The sequence below is a fragment of the Lycium barbarum genome, chromosome 2 (genome assembly GCF_019175385.1).
Source record: "Lycium barbarum isolate Lr01 chromosome 2, ASM1917538v2, whole genome shotgun sequence".
In the NCBI taxonomy this organism is placed as follows: Eukaryota; Viridiplantae; Streptophyta; class Magnoliopsida; order Solanales; family Solanaceae; genus Lycium; species Lycium barbarum.
Window position 1 is genome coordinate 23,440,765 of NC_083338.1, and position 17,777 is coordinate 23,458,541.

At 41.0% G+C, this 17,777-nt stretch overlaps 1 non-coding gene across 1 annotated transcript; it reads left to right on the forward strand.

The window, feature by feature from the left end:
- Window positions 1–8,436: 8,436 nt before the first annotated feature.
- Window positions 8,437–8,542, forward strand: LOC132629561 (small nucleolar RNA R71). Its single transcript, XR_009578330.1, has one exon. It is a non-coding gene; the product is annotated as a small nucleolar RNA R71 (small nucleolar RNA).
- Window positions 8,543–17,777: the final 9,235 nt, after the last annotated feature.

Sequence of the window (17,777 nt, forward strand, 5' to 3'; positions counted from 1 at the left end):
CTAAGAACTTTTAATACCTTACAACATAGTTCATTTTGCACCATCATTCATCAGCCATAACTTTCAACCACAAGCTACCCATTCTATCCCATCAACACCCATTTTTTTTCTAAACTTTAAGCACCATCCTATCTTTGACAAGCTAGTGGGAAACAATACTATGAAAGGAAACGACTAACTAGAAAGTTTCTATTTTCTGGTATTCAGTTCTTTTCTCTCTCCTATTTTTTTTTATTTTTGCATTTTACAATTATGTTTCCCACTAACTAGCGCTCAAAGACGTTCTAGTACACCAGTACGCTTCATTTCAAATTCATTCAACAAACCCTCCCTTAATTTCACATCCCAACTCCAATTCCATTAATTAGCAATTAAAAGTGCCTAAGGAGTAAACAGGGATCAACTCGTTTCAAAGGTCCCCACTTGGGAAAGAACCGAGGCCATAAGAAAACCTAAGGGGGTGGATGGTGTGTGCCACTAACAAGCGACTCAAGAAGCTACAAAGAAAACTACAAATCTTTTTGATTTTTTTTTTCCGACTCTAAGACTCAAAAACTACCAAAACGAAACCTACGGCAACTTGATCACCATCCTTAACCTCAAAAAGGTTGTTACAAGGGACGTATTTCCCTCCCCACACCTAAATCATGCTTTGCCCTCAAAGCATATAGATGGAAAATTTTAAAAACAAAGGGAAGAAATACTCCCTGAGGCCCACTAGGGTTTAGCGACCATCCTCATCATACTCAACCTCGCCATCAGACGGCTTGGCATCTTCTTCCTCATCATCATCAGCGTCCTGTGCTTGGATTCTTCTTTACTACCTTCCTCCATCTCGGCTTCTATGAGGTCAGCAGAGCACAAATCCTCATCAGCTAGCAGTTTGCCCTCCTCTCCATTAAGAACTCGTGAGTAAGTGGTGTGAGGGCATTCCGCGAACACACTCGAGATATCCAACTCGAAGTGATCACAAGCCATCATCGCAATCTTATAAAGTTGCGCTAGCACAGTAGATTGGGCCGATCTTTCTTGGGCTAGAGTCAAGTTGAGTTTAGTGCACTGTTCGGGAGACTTGATCATATTGTCTGGGCACTCGAGCACCCTGTCATGTGGACTCTCCAAGTGAGGTGCCAACTTTCTCAAATAGGCAGTGAGGGTATTACCAAAACTCAGCCTTAGGGAGTTTCCCTCCCTGATGTGCTGCATCTCCCGTAACATCCAATAACCAATGTTGACAGGTTGCCCCGTCAAAAAGAAGTGCACAATGGCTACTCTATCCTTCAGCACGGTAGTGAAATAATCCAGTGGCATTATGCGAAAGTTCAGTAGTCGAAGACACACTCAGACCTCCTTTATGAAATCACCCATTAGCATTGTGTTGTGCTTCATTGGGTCCTCTCTATATCTATCCCACTTGGCCTTTGAATCTGGCCCATACAAAGTCTCCCGAATGGCCTTATAGGCAGGCCTTTTGAAGAAATCAAGCAATGGTCCAATGGGATAGTCAAGGACTCCTAAATATGCACATAGGGTGGAGGTTGTTAGCGGCATATACTCACACCTTACATACACCGACGGCTACATCTCACAACCCTCTGTTCTGGCCAACTCTAGATTTGCATACAACTTCAATACCATATCAATGTTCGCGGGCCCTGGATTCTCAAAGACACCACTCCCGCTCATTTTCACTATTTTGTTATAGATGCCCCGAAAATTCTTTTCAAAGCCACTTTGTTGACGGGCCGAGGGTCTTTCAAAAACAGCCTCTCTATCTTCCGAGATAGGGGTAAGGTCTGCATACACTTTACTCTCCCCAAACCCCACATTGTCGAATTTCACTGGGTATGTTGTTGCTATTGTTGTTGTTGTTGTTGTTGTTTGTTGATGGGATTTTAATAAGGATACCTATCCTTCAAAGGGAAGTCTTTGTACGATTCTTCCGCACACCCAATCCTTACAAGTATGGGATGAGGCCTTACAGGAGAAGCCCGAGGAATGGAGACTACCGGTTGCTTGCTACTGTGCATTGTTTCCCCTTTCTTAGTGGCAGTGGCCTTACCCCCTCTACCCCTATCGGAACCTTGCGAGGGATACGACTCATCAACTTTGCCTTTTCCTTTGGTCACCATTGTACCTGTAGAGGTTCACAACACAAATATCCACCTTTGTTAGCAAATTAGACCTAAGTGGGGTCGTTTATTTCAAGTCGGGTGTTCATGAATTTGAGTTCCCCTCTTTCACGTTTTTGCACTACCAAGGGTGAACCACCCCACACTTAATTTAAACTATGGTACAAAAATTGAAACAAAAAAAATTAACTAACTTAAACTAAAAAGAACAAAAATTAAAGAAAAATTATACTACAAAACAAGGGAAATAATGTTTGAGGACTTAGGGTGGTTCACCCTTTACTTCTAGTGCTTTTCGACTTATGGGTGTTAATGGTGATAACCCAAAGTTTCGAATGTTATTTCAAGTTTAATTGCTACTCAAGACTTCACAAAAATCACAAGAAACTTGGTTTAGAAATTTTGTCAAACACCTTGTGGGCATAGAACTATCCCCCTGAGTTTTGCAATAATGGAGGGTTGAAGAATCCTCTCTTTTGTTTGGGAATCATTGTTCTAGCATCCAACAACCGTTTAAAACACAACAACACTAAATCCCTACCCAAATTCGTCCAACCCCATAAACCCTAGTTTATCAATCTCAAAATCCAACACAAAGGGGGAAAAGGGAATCGGATTTCATGGACTAACTATGAAAATTAATTACCTTTATTGAGATATGAGATAATGCACATGAATTTCTTGAGGGATGGAGATGATTTAGGGAAGGTTTTTAGTGCTTAGGTTCGATTTGGGAAGAGTTTAGAGAGAGAGGGGGAGTTTGTGAGAAGTGTGTGGGGGGGAGGGGGGAATTGGGGGGTCATCTGTGTTTTAAATCTATAAAAAAATTCAAACTGGGTCGACCCGTGCGTTGGCTATGCGTCGCATAGCTAGCGCACAATACCCCACTCTCTGAACTCAACACTCAGAAAAATTTTGCTCTGATAACACGTCGTGCGCTGGTCATGTGACGCATGCTCAGCGCACAAAACACCCTTCGCATAGCCAGCGTACAATACCCCACTCTCTAAACTGGACACTTAGAAAAAAAATTCTCTGATAAGACTTCTTGCGCTGGTCATGCGACGCATGCTTAGCGCACAAAGCACCCTTCTCTGAACTCGACAGTTAGCCAAAATATTGCTCTGATTACACCTCATGCACTGGTCATGCGACGCATTCTCAGCGCACAAAACACCCTTCTCTGAATCTTTTACTTAGCCAATTTTTTTTCTCTGATTAAACCTCATGCGCTGGTTATGCGACGCATGCCTAGCGCACATCACACCCTTATCTGAATCTTTTACTTAGCTAAATTTTTTGCCTGCTTACCTGTTGTGCGCTGTTCGTACGGCTCATAGACACAGTACAATACAAACCTAGAGCCTGATTCCTGATGTTGTGCACTCATTTCGAGTTCCCGTTCCGATTCCTGATGTTGTGCACTCATTTCGAGTTCCCGTTCCTTCCTTAGCCCTGCAACATGAACAAACGTGACATATATTCTATAAAAGTTGGGTTTCCACCCAACCAGCGCCTTAGTTAAGGTCGTGGCACTACACTTTTTGTATTTTTCTTTAATTTTGAATTGTTACATTACAAACTCGGGTTGCCTCTCGAGAAGCGCTTGATTTAATGTCGCGGCATGATATAGATCCTTCTCTATTTATCATCAAAGATAACTTGCTCCTTCTCCTTGTCAAAAGCACCACCCTAATATTGCTTGAGACGCTATCCATTTACCAGGAACTTGCGCACCCCATCTATAGTTATTATTTCCACAGCACCATGGGGTGTGATTCTCGTCACTACAAATGGTCCAGACCATTGGGACTTAAGCTTTCCCGGAAACAACCGCAGCCTAGAGTTAAAGAGTAGTACCTGTTTCCCTGGCGCGAATTCACAATGTTGAATATGCTTGTCGTGCCATCTCTTTGTCTTCTCCGTGTATAGCTTTGCTTTATCATACGCCCCAACCTGAATTCATTAAGCTCGTGCAAATGAAGCAACCTTTTCTCTCCCGCTAAATTCATATCAAGATTGAGCTTTTGGATTGCCTAATATGCTTTATGCTCTAACTCAACCGGCAGATGGCACGCCTTCCTGTAAACTAACCTATAAGGAGAAGCTTCGATAGGGTTTTTGTAGGCTGTGCGATATGCCCACAAGGCGTCATCCAACTTCATTGCCCAATCCTTCCTCTGGGCATTCACAATTTTCTCTAGGATTTTCTTTACTTCTCTATTTGATTCCTCTACCTGACCGCATGTTTGTGGGTGGTAAGCTGTAGAAACCTTATGCTTCAACCCATATTTCGCAAAAAGGTTCTTCAACAAACTATTGCAGAAATGAGCACCCCCATCACTAATCATCACCCATGGGGTTCGAAACTTTGAGAATATATTCTTTCGCACAAAAGTCACCACCACCTTTGCATCATTGGTTGGAAGAGGGACTGCCTCCACCCATTTCAAAACATAATCGACAGCAAGCAGAATGTACTTGTAACTGAAGGATGGTGGGAAAGGCCCCATAAAATCAATCCCCAGACATCAAATATCTCTACCTCCAATATGTTTGTTAAAGGCATCTCGTGCCTCCTAGAGATGTTTCCCATTCATTGATATCTGTCGCAACTTCTAGCAAATGCATGAGCATCTTTGAAAAGAGTAGGCCAATAGAAATCAGATTTTAATACCTTTGCCATGGTACGATCACCTTGAAAGTGCCCCCTATATGGGGAAGAATGACAACTCCCCAGCACTTGACTCACCTTGGTTTGTGGAATGCATCTCCGCACTATCTCATTAGTCCATGTGTTGAACAAATACGACTCCTCCCATATGTAAATCGTGAATCATAATTCAACTTCTTTCTCTGTTGTGAGGTGGATTCAGGAGGGTATACCCCACTTACTATCAAGTTCACAATATTAACTTACCATGGGACTTCAGTAGTAGGAATAGCAAATAGCTGCTCATCAAGGAACGACTCCCGGATTTGAACATCCTCCACAAAATGATTATAGTTGTCCAATCTAGATAAGTGGTCTGTAAAATTAGTTCTCAGCTCCCTTACAATCTTTAATCTCAATATCAAATTCTTGTAAAAGAAGAATCCATCGAATTAACTTGGGTTTAGCATCCTTCCTGCTGAACAAGTAGCGAATGGCCACATGGTCTGTGTATACAATAACATGTGTCCCTAAAAGATAGGAGCGAAACTTATCAAAAGCATAAACCACAACTAGCAGCTTCTTCTCGATTATCGTGTAATTCATTTGGGAAGCGTCTAACATCTTGCTAGCATAATAGATAGAATGAAAAACTTTCTCTCGTCTCTGGCCCAACACAGCTCCCACAGCATTGTCGCTTGCATCATATATCGATTCAAAGGAAAAGTTCCAATCAGGTGCTATGATTATTGGTGTAGTTACCAACCTCTTCTTCAGACCTTCAAAGGCCTTGATACATGCATCATCAAACTGGAATTCACTTCTTTTTTAAGTATGTTGCACATCGGACAAGAGATCTTCGAGAAATCCTTTATGAAGCATCTATAGAATCCTGCGTGCCCGAGGAAACTGCGCACACCCTTGACTTACACGGGGGGTGGCAGCTTCTCAATGACTTCCACTTTAGCACGATCAACCTCCAGCCCTCTCTTTGAAACCTTGTGCCCAAGGACGATATCTTCTTGGACTATAAAGTGACATTTTTTTTAATTCAAGACCAGGTTAGTCTCTTCCTATCTCGCAAGTACTCGGTCTAGATTCTTCAAACACACCTCGAAAGAGTTCCCGAATACAGAAAAATCATCCATGAACACTTCTATGAAATCTTCTACCATTTCTGAAAAGATAGCCATCATACACCTTTGAAAAGTTGTGGGTGCATTACACAACCCAAATGGCATGCGTTTAAAGGCATTTGTGTCATATGGGCATGTAAACGTGATTTTCTCCTGATCCTCCAGAGCAATAGATCTTGGTTATAGCCAGAATAGCCATCGAGAAAACAATAAATTCTTGCCCGGCTAACCGGTCTAGCATTTGATCAATAAAGGGAATGGGATATTGATCATTCCTGGTTGCCTCGTTCAACTTGCGATAATCAATGAAAATTCTCCATGCAGTGATTGTTCTAGTAGGAATGAGCTCATTTTTGTCATTTGTCACAACTGTCATCCCTCCTTTCTTCGAGACACATTGCAGCGGACTCACCCACTTGCTATCCGAAATAGGAAAAACAATGCCGGAGTCTAACCAATTGATTACCTCATTCTTGACAACCTCCTTCATCACAGGATTCAATCTCTGTTGATGCTGTGCACTAAGCTTAAGATCATCCTCCATGAGTATCTTATGTATGCATAGCGCGGGGCTAATTCCCTGAATATTAGATATCTACCACCCCAATGCCCTTTTTTGAGACTTCAACACTTCCAGAAAAACACTAATCTCTTCGTCGGTCAACTCTGCTGCTAATATCACTGGCAAGTTATTACTCTCGCCGAAGAATGCATATGTAAGATGTGCAGGTAAAGGCTTCAACTCTAATTTCAAAGGCTCTTCAATTGACAACCTCAGAGTTGCTCACATTTTTCTGTCTAAAGGCTCAAACTCGCCTTCACGAATATAAATGCTCGCCACATTCAGAATCTGCACCATCTCAAACGCCTCTGAATCACCAACAATATAATCACACACTAGGTCTCTCTCCAATGGATCATGAGAAGTGATAAGTGGCCTTCAGGTATCATCATTTAGCACAGTAATGGCTGACAACTCCTCATAGACTGTAGGCATCTTCAGAGCCTTGTACACATTGAAGACTTCAACTTTATCATGTACTCTCATGGTAAGCTTCCCAGCAGCTACATCAATAAGTACTCTCCCAGTGGTCAAGAATAGACGCCCCAAAATAAATGGGACTTTCGGATCTGGCTTGAAGTCCAAAATCACGAAGTCTGCAGGAATTATCAGCGACCCTACTTGCACTAATACATCGTCAATAATGCCTTCGGGTCTTGCTAACAATCTGTCTGCCAGCTGAAGAACTATAGTGGTTGGTCTGGGCACTCCCAAACCTAGCTTCTTGAAGATAAATGAAGACATCAAATTTATACTTGCACCTAGATCACATAGTTCTCGAGCAACAACCTGCTTCCTAATAGAAATCTCAATCGTGAAACTTCCGGGATCCTTCAATTTTGTGGGAAACCTGTTTTGAATACGAGAAGTGCACTCCTCAGTAAGTGTAACCGTGGTATACTCTGTAATTCGGCTCTTGTTTACAAAAATATGTTTGATGTACTTAGCGTACTTTCGAATACCATACAGCATATCAACTAATGGGACGTTCACGTGCCAAACGTTCACGTTCAGTTGTAAGCAGCCTCTTCTTTCTGTCTTGCCAAACGTTGAGGGAATGGAGGTGGTGGCTTTGCAACCACGGGAGGTGGCTGCTTTGCCATTAGTGTCTCGACCACCCTCTCTTTTTCAATCATCTCCTCAGCAATCCTTTTTTTTTCTAGCTTTTACCCAATTGGTTTTCTTTGGAGCCACTTCCTCTAGTTCTCTCCCATTTTGAAGAGTCACAGCATTACAAGGCTTGGGATTCACATCCATATCACTTGGAAGTCCTCCAGGTTGTCTAGTGTTTTGTGCACCAACTATCTGTCCCATCTGCCTTTCTAAATTCCACACCACCAAATTGCGATTCGGATTATCTACTATAACCTTTTGCTGGTCTGTCATCATCTTTTCAATATCTCTTCCATACTGTTCGCGAGGGCTTGAGAACAGGTGCTGGCTGATAGTTCTATTTCTGATTTCCTTGATTGTCACTCCACCTAAAATTTGGGTGATTCCTCCAATTCGGGTTGTAGGATTTCCCGTATTGATTGTTGTTTCCTTGCCACTTGCCTGCATTACCCACAAAGTATATATATGTGGGATTTGCAGGGCATTCATCACTGGTGTGACCTTCTCCACAAACTTACAAAACATGATGGCTTATTACACTGCATGCACCTGTGGTTGAGCTTGCGCAACAGTTAACTTCTTAATTTCAGTGTGCATGGCATAAATCTATGCTAATTGTGTCATAAATTATCCATTTCAAAAACACCTAGTTCCTTCGTAACTGAACTGCTAGTTGTGTCATCCTGCCAGTCTGGAGTGCTCTGAGTAAACCTGTTCAATAATGTGAATAATCTTCATAGCTCAGATCAAGAGCCTACCCTTCTGCAGCAGTGTCTAGTGATGAATTATGTTGGGCATCCAGACTCTCAATAAATGTGTGTGCCAGAATTTTATTCGTCCGATGGTGGTGAGGAAAATCTCTGAGAAGACCTTTGAACCTCTCCCACGCTTGATACAAATTTTCCCCATTTTTCTGCCTGAATGACATGATCTCTTTTCGGAGTCCTGTCTTTGCTGGTGGAAAGAACCTTGTCAAGAATTTTGTCACCAAATCATCCTATAAAGTGATAGAATTTGCGGGGCTCTGCTAATAACCAGTTACTTGCATTCCCCAACAGAGAAAAGGGGAACAATGTCAGTCGCACATATTCTTTAGTGACCCTTCCAGTAGCAAAAGTATCAACAATCTATAGAAAATATGGAATGACACTGAGGATCCTCATGTGACGTTCCAGTGAATTTCCCACTAGAGTGAAGTAGCTAAATCATAGTATGCTTTAGCTGAAAATTCCCTTCGATGGTGGGCTTGACAATGCTTGAAGTTACATCTGCCACACGAGGCACTGCAACCTCTCGCACTGCAACCTCTCGCACTTTCGCTGGTGGATTATTAGCCATGACCACAGGTAATTCGGCTAGTGTCTACGGATTCTGCAATAAGTTCAAGTCTCTCCTGCGCAGGTTGAAAGTACATTTAGGCTCAGGATCGAATTCCTCAAGATTGTTTTGACTTGCAGTCCTTCGCATTCGATTAAAGTATCTGAAATCAAGTAGCAGCGAAGTTCAAGACGTTAATACTTGGATAAATAAAGCAATAAAATTTACTCTAGTAAAAATAATTGATTTTTAAGTCCCCGGCAACGGCGCAAAAAAATTGTTGTGTCCAAATGCACACGCAAGTGTATGTGGTCGTACAAGTAATATAGTGATTACATAAAATTGGATGTCGAACCCACAGAAACTTATGACTAATACTTTCACGAAATTAAACTATTGCTACTAATTATGCAAGTAATTAATAAAAGCTTTGTTTGTTTTGTAACTTAATGCTGGAAACTAAATAAGTAAAATGTAAACTAGAATTGTGCTACGAACGTCTTTTTTATCAAGATTTTAGAAATATTCGAGGGTCGTGGTTCGTTATCCAATTAAGCATCCTATCTTAGTAACTTTGTTCACAATTCCTAATTAACCGGATTATTAATCTCGTAGTATTCTTCCGAGACACTACTCGCTGATTCAAGATAGTTCGCCTCTTATATTCCTATGGTATTGACTTATCAAAAACGCAATAAAAGCACGGTATGCAATTGATTGCAGTAACTAAGTATATTCCTATCCTAGTCACAAATCCTAGCCCAACTATAGGGCTAATCAGATCACAGTCTCTTTACTTCCTCTCTAAACTAACCACATCTTTCCCAAGCATGTATATAAATTAGTAAATAGAACTCAACTGTTGCATAGATAATCAAGCAATTAAGCACAGAACTAAACAAACAATTGCATACGAACAAGCTACTAAGATTAAAATACTTGTCAAACGTCAATATTCATGGCTAAACCACAACCCCAGAATTAAGATATTTAGTTACACATGATTCGCGAATGGAAGCTAGAATTCATGAATAACATAGGTTTCACAAGTCTCAAAAATCGTCTAAGCCGCATATGTAATGTTTAAAACGACTATTTATAAGCCAGGGAAATATGAGATAAGTTGGCCCAATCCCGACAAAATTAGGATTACTGATGTTGTGTGCTGGCTATGCGACGCAGGGCCAGCGCATGGTCTTCCTTGTATTTTGCTCATGTAACGCATGACCAGCGCATGGCCTATTTGAGATTTAGGGATGGGGTATTTGTGCGCTGGCTCTGCGACGCATGGCCAGCGCATGAGACTCTTCAATGGTCAGATTCTGCCTTCAAGTGCTTGAACTTCTTTCCCAACGATGAACCAAAGTACACAGCCTCAGAATCAATGAAAAACTGCTCGGAATAGCATTCATTGGTCCTTGTTGTACTTATTCATACAAGCATACCAACATAAGCTCATGTACAACATTTTACATTAAAAAATGTGATTAAAATGCTAAGAAGTAAAGTGCAAATGACACTAAATCTAGATATTTGTGCCAAATATCAGATATCATGAAGTGAAACGAGAAGAAGAAGAGAGAAAGCAGGGATTAGAAGTTTTGTACAAATTTTGACATGAAACCACATAACTTGATATTATTTTCCTGGATGAACTGTTTTGTGAATGTAATGTTTTGTTCCTGTCCTTTCCCTTTTATTCCACTGGAGCACTTTGAATTTATAAAGGAAAAAAAATGCACTTTGAATTGATAGGAGAAAATGATGAGAATTTATTGGTAAAAATTGAATATTTAAAGTTCTCCATAAAATTAGGAATAGATTAATACAAAGGCATAAGTTGGCGAGTAATCCTTATATAGAGTAACTTGATGAAAAAGAAAATGATAACAAACAATGAGTAAAAGGAAAAAAGAAAAATAGCAAGAAGAAGTACGGAAATCAAAGATTTTACCTTGGTAATTCATTTTTTTCCATACTTCCTCCGTCTCATATTAGTTTTCCACATTACTATAAATATTCATCCCAAATTACTTGTCCATTTACAAAATCAAGATAGAATAAGTTAAGTTTTTCCTACTTTTCCCTTAAACATTAATTGTTTTTAAAGTAACCAATATTGATTAGAGTGTAATTAATTGGAGAGAGAGACAAGGTAATGTAGTAAAAATACACTTCTATTTATGATTTCTCAAAGGGCGTGTAAAGGAAAAAGTGGACAAGTAATAAGGGACGGAGAGAGTATAGAATCGGTTGAAATGGGAGATTTTAGTTAGTACTTTATTTTTCCTCTGTCTTTTTTCACATTATTAGTTTGTCTTTTTTCACTTTACTAGTCTCTACGAACGTACGTTGTACGTTATTCTCCATCAATTATCACAAAAAAATAATTAGGTAATATTATTTGTAATTATATTATAACTGTTTTATGAGGTACAAAAATATTATTAGACACTTATTTTAATAGTGAGGTAAAAGATGTTATTAAAAATAACATTCTCGATTTTAAAATATGTAGCTTGTGCTTACTACTTACCATGTGATCACAATCATAATTCTAATACAATTTTTTCGCGTTAATTATTATTTCAAGGAACAATAAACTGGAATTAGATTTGGAGTGGGTTTAGTCTTATTGTCAACATAAAATAATTATAAATTAAAAGAGTCAAAAGTTCGGCAATGATAAATTTGTAGTTGAATCAAATTCCTTTTCTTGCTTTTATACCTTTTAATTGCATCAGAGAATTAATAGGTAGGATTTAAACTTGATGTCAAAGATTCTTTAGTTAATTAGTTTGGAAATTGAAATTGAGAAGTAGCATTTTTTTAAAACTCTATTTGAATTGTGATTTTTTGATTTATCAAAATAGTCAATAGAGATATGGTAGAATTAGACTAAAACGGTATAAAAGGTGTCCAATATTTGAGGAATATTCTGGTCAACTAACATTTATATTCATGCTTTTATAATAATTGTTTTTCCCGGATTCGGTAACAATTAAATTTGTAAGTGAGGTATAGGATATGTGGATGAATTTTAATCTATTTGGTTGGTATGAAATGTCTATGGATTTGTTTGTTGCAATATATATATATATATATATATATATATATGCGTGTTACTACTGTGAGAGTGTGTATTGTGATTGGTGATTTATGCCAAATATATATATTAAGTAATATATTATATTTAATGGATAAGTAAAAACTAAGGAAGAACACCACTGTTACACCTCGTAGTTTCTGTACGTTGAGATTCGTTCGGTGTTAACTATTCAATTGAAGACATCGGAGTTATTGTCGACAGGATGCAAGATCATAGGTGCACCTTTTACAATTATAAGAGTCCTAGTTCGCGTAACAAGTTATAGAAGGATTGGAAAACAAGTGAACTAAGGAGATTTTGGTCTAAGCTTCCGAGGCTTTGAAGGAAAGTTGGACAAGGTTTGGTACGAAAATTTTGGTCTAAATGGGAGAAAGAATGTCTTTTTGTAATTTAAGAGTTTTGAAGTGGAACCAAAGTCTAAAGTGAAGTTTGGGAAGTCTAGTTCCTAACGCAACAAACCGATCCTCAATAGGACATCAGGGTAAGGAGATATGGACATTACAAATCGGGCTAGCAAACCAGGAAAATGGTCTGCGCGAACGCGCCAGGGAGTGGCGCGAACGCATAGGAGGCCAAGGGCCAACACAACGCGAACGCGCTGAACAATTTTGAGGCCCAGATTCGGGATAAAGGTTATATTATAAGAAGTGTAATAATAATATACATATGACATTTGGAGACCATATGGTGTAAATCAGGTAGTATGTTGCTTGAGGAGAGCCCTCGTTACTGTAAGCTAAGTGGGGTCCACATGTTGGGGTTTTATAAAGGACATATGAAGAGATATATGAGTTGTACATGAAAAGTTGAGCAATTCCTAAGAAGGACCCTTAAGCCAAATATGGGCATAGGCCCTCCAAAAGGACGATTTAAGGAAACATTTTGAGATGATCTGACTTGGAGGGTCCAAAACGACATTATAGGTTTGGAATTTAGAAAAACATCAATAACGAAAGTTGTAGATAATTGAAAGAGCTTTCCAACTATAGGTCGTGGGCCCTCACACGATAATGGGATCAAGAGTTATCACCTTTTTACTGAATGAAGGCGCAGGCAGAAAAATTAAGTCAGCGCGAAAGCGCCCAAAGGGGGCGCGAACGCGCTGAAGGAATATTAAGTCGGTCCAGGAAAAACCTGGACCGCTATTTAAAGGGGTTTACCCCTCATTTTCTTCACCAAACACCCCAAATACTCTCCAAAATTCTAGAGAGTTCTCCCCAACCCCCCAAGCCAACCTTTTAGCCCAAACTAGGTATAATTTCCAAATTTCGGTCTGGATAGCGTACAGTTATTGTTGCAGAATCATATAGCAGCGTGTTGTGGCCTAAACTTAGTGTGGAAAAGTGAAGATACAACAATATTAAAGGGAGAAAGGTATGGATCTCTTCTTGTTTATGTTAATACTGGCTTATTCACGGAAATAGAGAGGTAAAATGATTGTATAGTTTTCCTTAGGCTCTCCTGCATGCTGCTTATATGATATATGTATATGTATATGTATATGGGGAATATGGGGAAAAAGGGAGTGGTGCTATAGACGCATGACCACCTGATCAGTTAGCGTAATATGATATCATCCCGGACGCGGGACATATGTGGTTAAATGGATCGGGCCGACGTTCCTCGGCATATTTTCTGTATATATGAACAAGAAATGTTTTTCAAAGAAAGCTAAGCATGGATGGCATCCGCCCTAAGAGGCACTCATATGTACAGGTTACTCTTTTATCTTACGATATGCTCTATATTTCTATTCTGTTATTATTCATACTTGTATCCCTTATTATATTATCTTTCATGCCTTACATACTCGTACTGACGTCCCTTCTTGCGGATGCTGTGTTCGTGCCCACAGGTAGACGGGGAGACAGTACAGATCCCTAGGAGCCTTGTCAGCAGCTTTGCAGAAGCACTCCACTACTCCGGAGTTGCTGCATACCAGTACATTATTTTGGGTACATATTTTGGGGTACGGCGGGGTCCTGTCCCGTCCTAATGTTCAGTATTCCAGTTAGAGGCTCGTAGATACATATGTGTGGGTAATAGATGTCTCATGATCACCTTAGTATATATTTTTGTATATCACTTTTGACACCCCGAGAGCTTATGTGTATATGCATGTTTTGTGACGATATTTAGTGACCACTTCACAGCATGTCTGTTGGGAACTATGATTGCACAGGTTGAGTGATAGATAGTATGATAAGGGGTGCTCGGTAGCTAGTACCGGGTACCTGTCATGGCCCTCTGGTTGGATCGTGACAACTACAAATCTAGACCAATATCTGAGAGAGAGAGAGAGAGCTTCTATATATTTGACTATTACAATTTTGAAATTTGAAAAAAAAAAAAAAGGGAAGAATGTCCTCTATTTATAGGTATGACTTATGGGCCATGAATACAACACAAAAGCCCTTATGAATAAAGAAACCCTAACAAATATAAGGTAGGACCGTACGGTCTGACACCCGTACAGTCGTTAGTGCAAATGGCAGAACGGTTTCTTGACGCGTGGCAACATTGCAACTGGTCAACTAGACCAACAGACACGTTGATCTTGGATCGGCGTACCTGGACCAACAAACATGCTTTTCTTATCTTGGGTCAATTGTATCCGGTACGATACCCCAGTGTGAAGGTTTGCTATAGGTTTACACGTATCCATTCACCCTTAAATTCGATCCTCCAATTGACCCGGTTATTCTCGTGATGTGTCGGACGTACAATGTGACCTTGGCCCAAATTGGGCCGATTATCTGGAGGATCGTGGCCTACCTCCACCTACTGGCTAATAACATAAAAAGGGAATTCACATTGGCACACTTCATCCGTTTGTCTTCCGAGGAGGCATGATAAAGGTCGCCAAACGAGTTCGGAACCCGATTCTTTCCAAACTTGACGAGGATAGAGATCGAGGATAGTTGGAACGTTATGTCCGGGTAAGGACTGCAGACATTATTCCGGCTGATCACATGCCCTTTTCGAAAAAGTGGAACAATAGACGTAAGTTTCTCAGTTGTCTCACCTCTAAAATTGTCTTTCCTCTATACTTTGTCCAAATTTGCTCCCTTACACGCATATGTGTGCTTTTTTTTTAGCCGAAGCATGGATACCTTCAGCTGTCCGGAACCTCCCCAAGTGGGTCGAGGCAATCATTATCCAACACCCTCATGGTGAACGGACATGGGGGGACCTGTCCCGTGGATGGTAGGTCGCCCAAAATCATGGTAATCATCCCCTTGATTTGGTACTTATTGCATCCTCCCATTTTGCTTTTTCTTTCTATAACTCCTTTGGTATTCAGGCTTGCCCAAGGGCTCGGTGGAGCCAAGGCCCGAACTAACGGTTGAGCCTGCCACACCGACTCCTGAATTTGATACGGCAGAGGCATCCCGGCTCATTGCTACAACCGGAAATAGATAGAGAAAGCCCTCGGCCAAAGGGAAGAAATAAAAGAAGAGGATGAGGAGCTATGTTCGGACCCTGAGGGATGAATCGGAGTCCGATATTATGATTGGAAGGGTTGGTGCGGGCCCAATCGTCGCCTTTGTTCCGGAGGAAGAAACTGCCATTCCACCCTCGCCTATAGCTGAGGAAGGATATTTCATCCCCACCCCACACACAGGTGGGGAAGAAGATGTTCTTTTTCCGATTCCTCTAAGGTCCATTAAATTTATTGACATTTCAGGTGATGCTTTGCCCGAAGAGGCACCTTTGGTGAAGAGGCCTAGAAGATCTAGACCATCTTCGGACATCGAGGTCGAACAAAGGGCAGAGTCGGCCCCGGATAGCGAGGCTATAATGGTTACCAGCCCACTGCCCGATGGCAACCAAGCTACTACATCCGAGGCACCCGCATCTACGAGGCTGCTGGAGCCATTCCATCTTCTCCTACTCCTGCATCGAGGTCCGATAACCTGGACGACATGTTCTCGGATATCCCTCATGCAATCGGGGAAGAAACTGGGTTCGGACACCTTCCTATTCCTCGAGCCACGAGGGCGGCTAGCCGGTCCACCAAAACGGGTGCGAAAGATTCCCTTGTAGGTACTTTGCCGACCCCTAATGTAGAACCGAGAAGGACGAGGTCGGCCGTGATCACCATCCCCGAGGATTGTAGCTTTGGGAGTAGCAAGTTATCTAAGGCCTCTTATTTCGGATTTGGATAAGAGAAATATGGTCGGGGTTCCTTGGCAGTGCCTTATAAACGAAGGCATGCATGCGAGCAACTGGGTAAACTTTACGCTCATCTTTCCATAATATTGATGTGCGATTTTTGACTCTCGTTTGTTCAATTTCTTAACTCGATTTGCTTCTTCTTCTGTAGAGTATTGTGCTCATTAATGAGGGCTTTGTCCGTGCCTAACACGAGGTTGACGAATTAAAGGGCCAGCTAGATGCCCAGGGCCGAGAAACGGAGAAGTTCTAACTCCTCCTGCGGGAGAAATAAGATCAGCTGAGTCGGGTCGCTGCTCTTCCCAACCTTCAGTCCGAGCTCGAAGCGGCAAAGGATGAAAACCTTCGCTTAAAGGCCGAGTTGGCCGATATGGTTGAAAAGAACCGGCTCTTTGAGGCGGATAATGTCGGTGAACTCGAGGCCACTATTTCCCAACTTCGAAGTGAACTTGACTCGATCAAGGATGATGTCATAAGGATGGCATAAAGGCATCACCAGCTTGAATCCGAGAGTGCTAATGATAAGGAGAAGTTGAGGGTGGCCGAACAGAAAGACGAAACTCGAGCTCAAATTAGTGATGAGCTCAAAAGCAAGCTCGAGGAGGCTACAAAGGCCAATGATGTGTTTCAGGCTGAGTTTGAGTCGGCTAATCAAATTCGAATAGCTCTTCTTGAAGAGAGATCGAAACTAGAGGCTAAATTGAAAAAGGCCGAGCTGACTTAGAAGGGTCTCTTAAAGACATGGAGACTGGTAAGGCTCGTTCTACAATTCTGATAGTGTATAAGCGATGGAAATGCCGGAGGGTTACCCTCGAACAGGTTGAAAAAAGGTTAGGGGACCTCCAGGCTAAGATACTCGAAGCCAAAGAAATCGAAGAGAGGGCCAAGAAGGCTCTCGATGCTGATTTTGAAGATTTCGAGCAAACAGTTTTCGAGAACTCCTGTTCAAACCATACCGGGTAGATCAGGGCCTGTACGAGCCTTTATTTTGTTTTTGTTTTTGACTTATGTGAAAAGTCCAAATGTAAAGACTTAGTTTATATATGAAATGCATATTTCCCTTTTGGCTATTGTTTCCTCCCTTCTATTATCCGAATGTACATTATGACATTTGCCTTACTCGTTTGTCCCTTAAGGAATAACCAAAGGCTCGGAGCCACTTCTTTTGTCTGAATTGCGGCTGTCTTAACTCATTGAGTATTGGTTTTTATTTCGTTTGGTAGGTTTTTGACCGAGGATTTTATCGAATGATTTGCTCGCGGGGCTTATTTATGCTTCGTGAATTCAGACGTCTCTGAATCACGTTGGGCATTTCAGGTCGAGGTTTTAAATCATTTTTAACCTTTTCCGACCATTTACGTATAATAGATTAGGTTCGGATACCTGAATCCTTTCCTTTGTCAAGTTTTAAGATGGCAGTCCCTACTCGAGGTTGTTAAAAGATTTGGGCTCGGTTCATCTCGACCTTGTTGCCTTTGCCAAATTTTTAAAATAATTCCCGGCATAGGGTATTTAATACAAAGACGTGTCTGAGATGCATGTTTTCATAACACTTTCTTATATAGCCAGTGTCTGTATG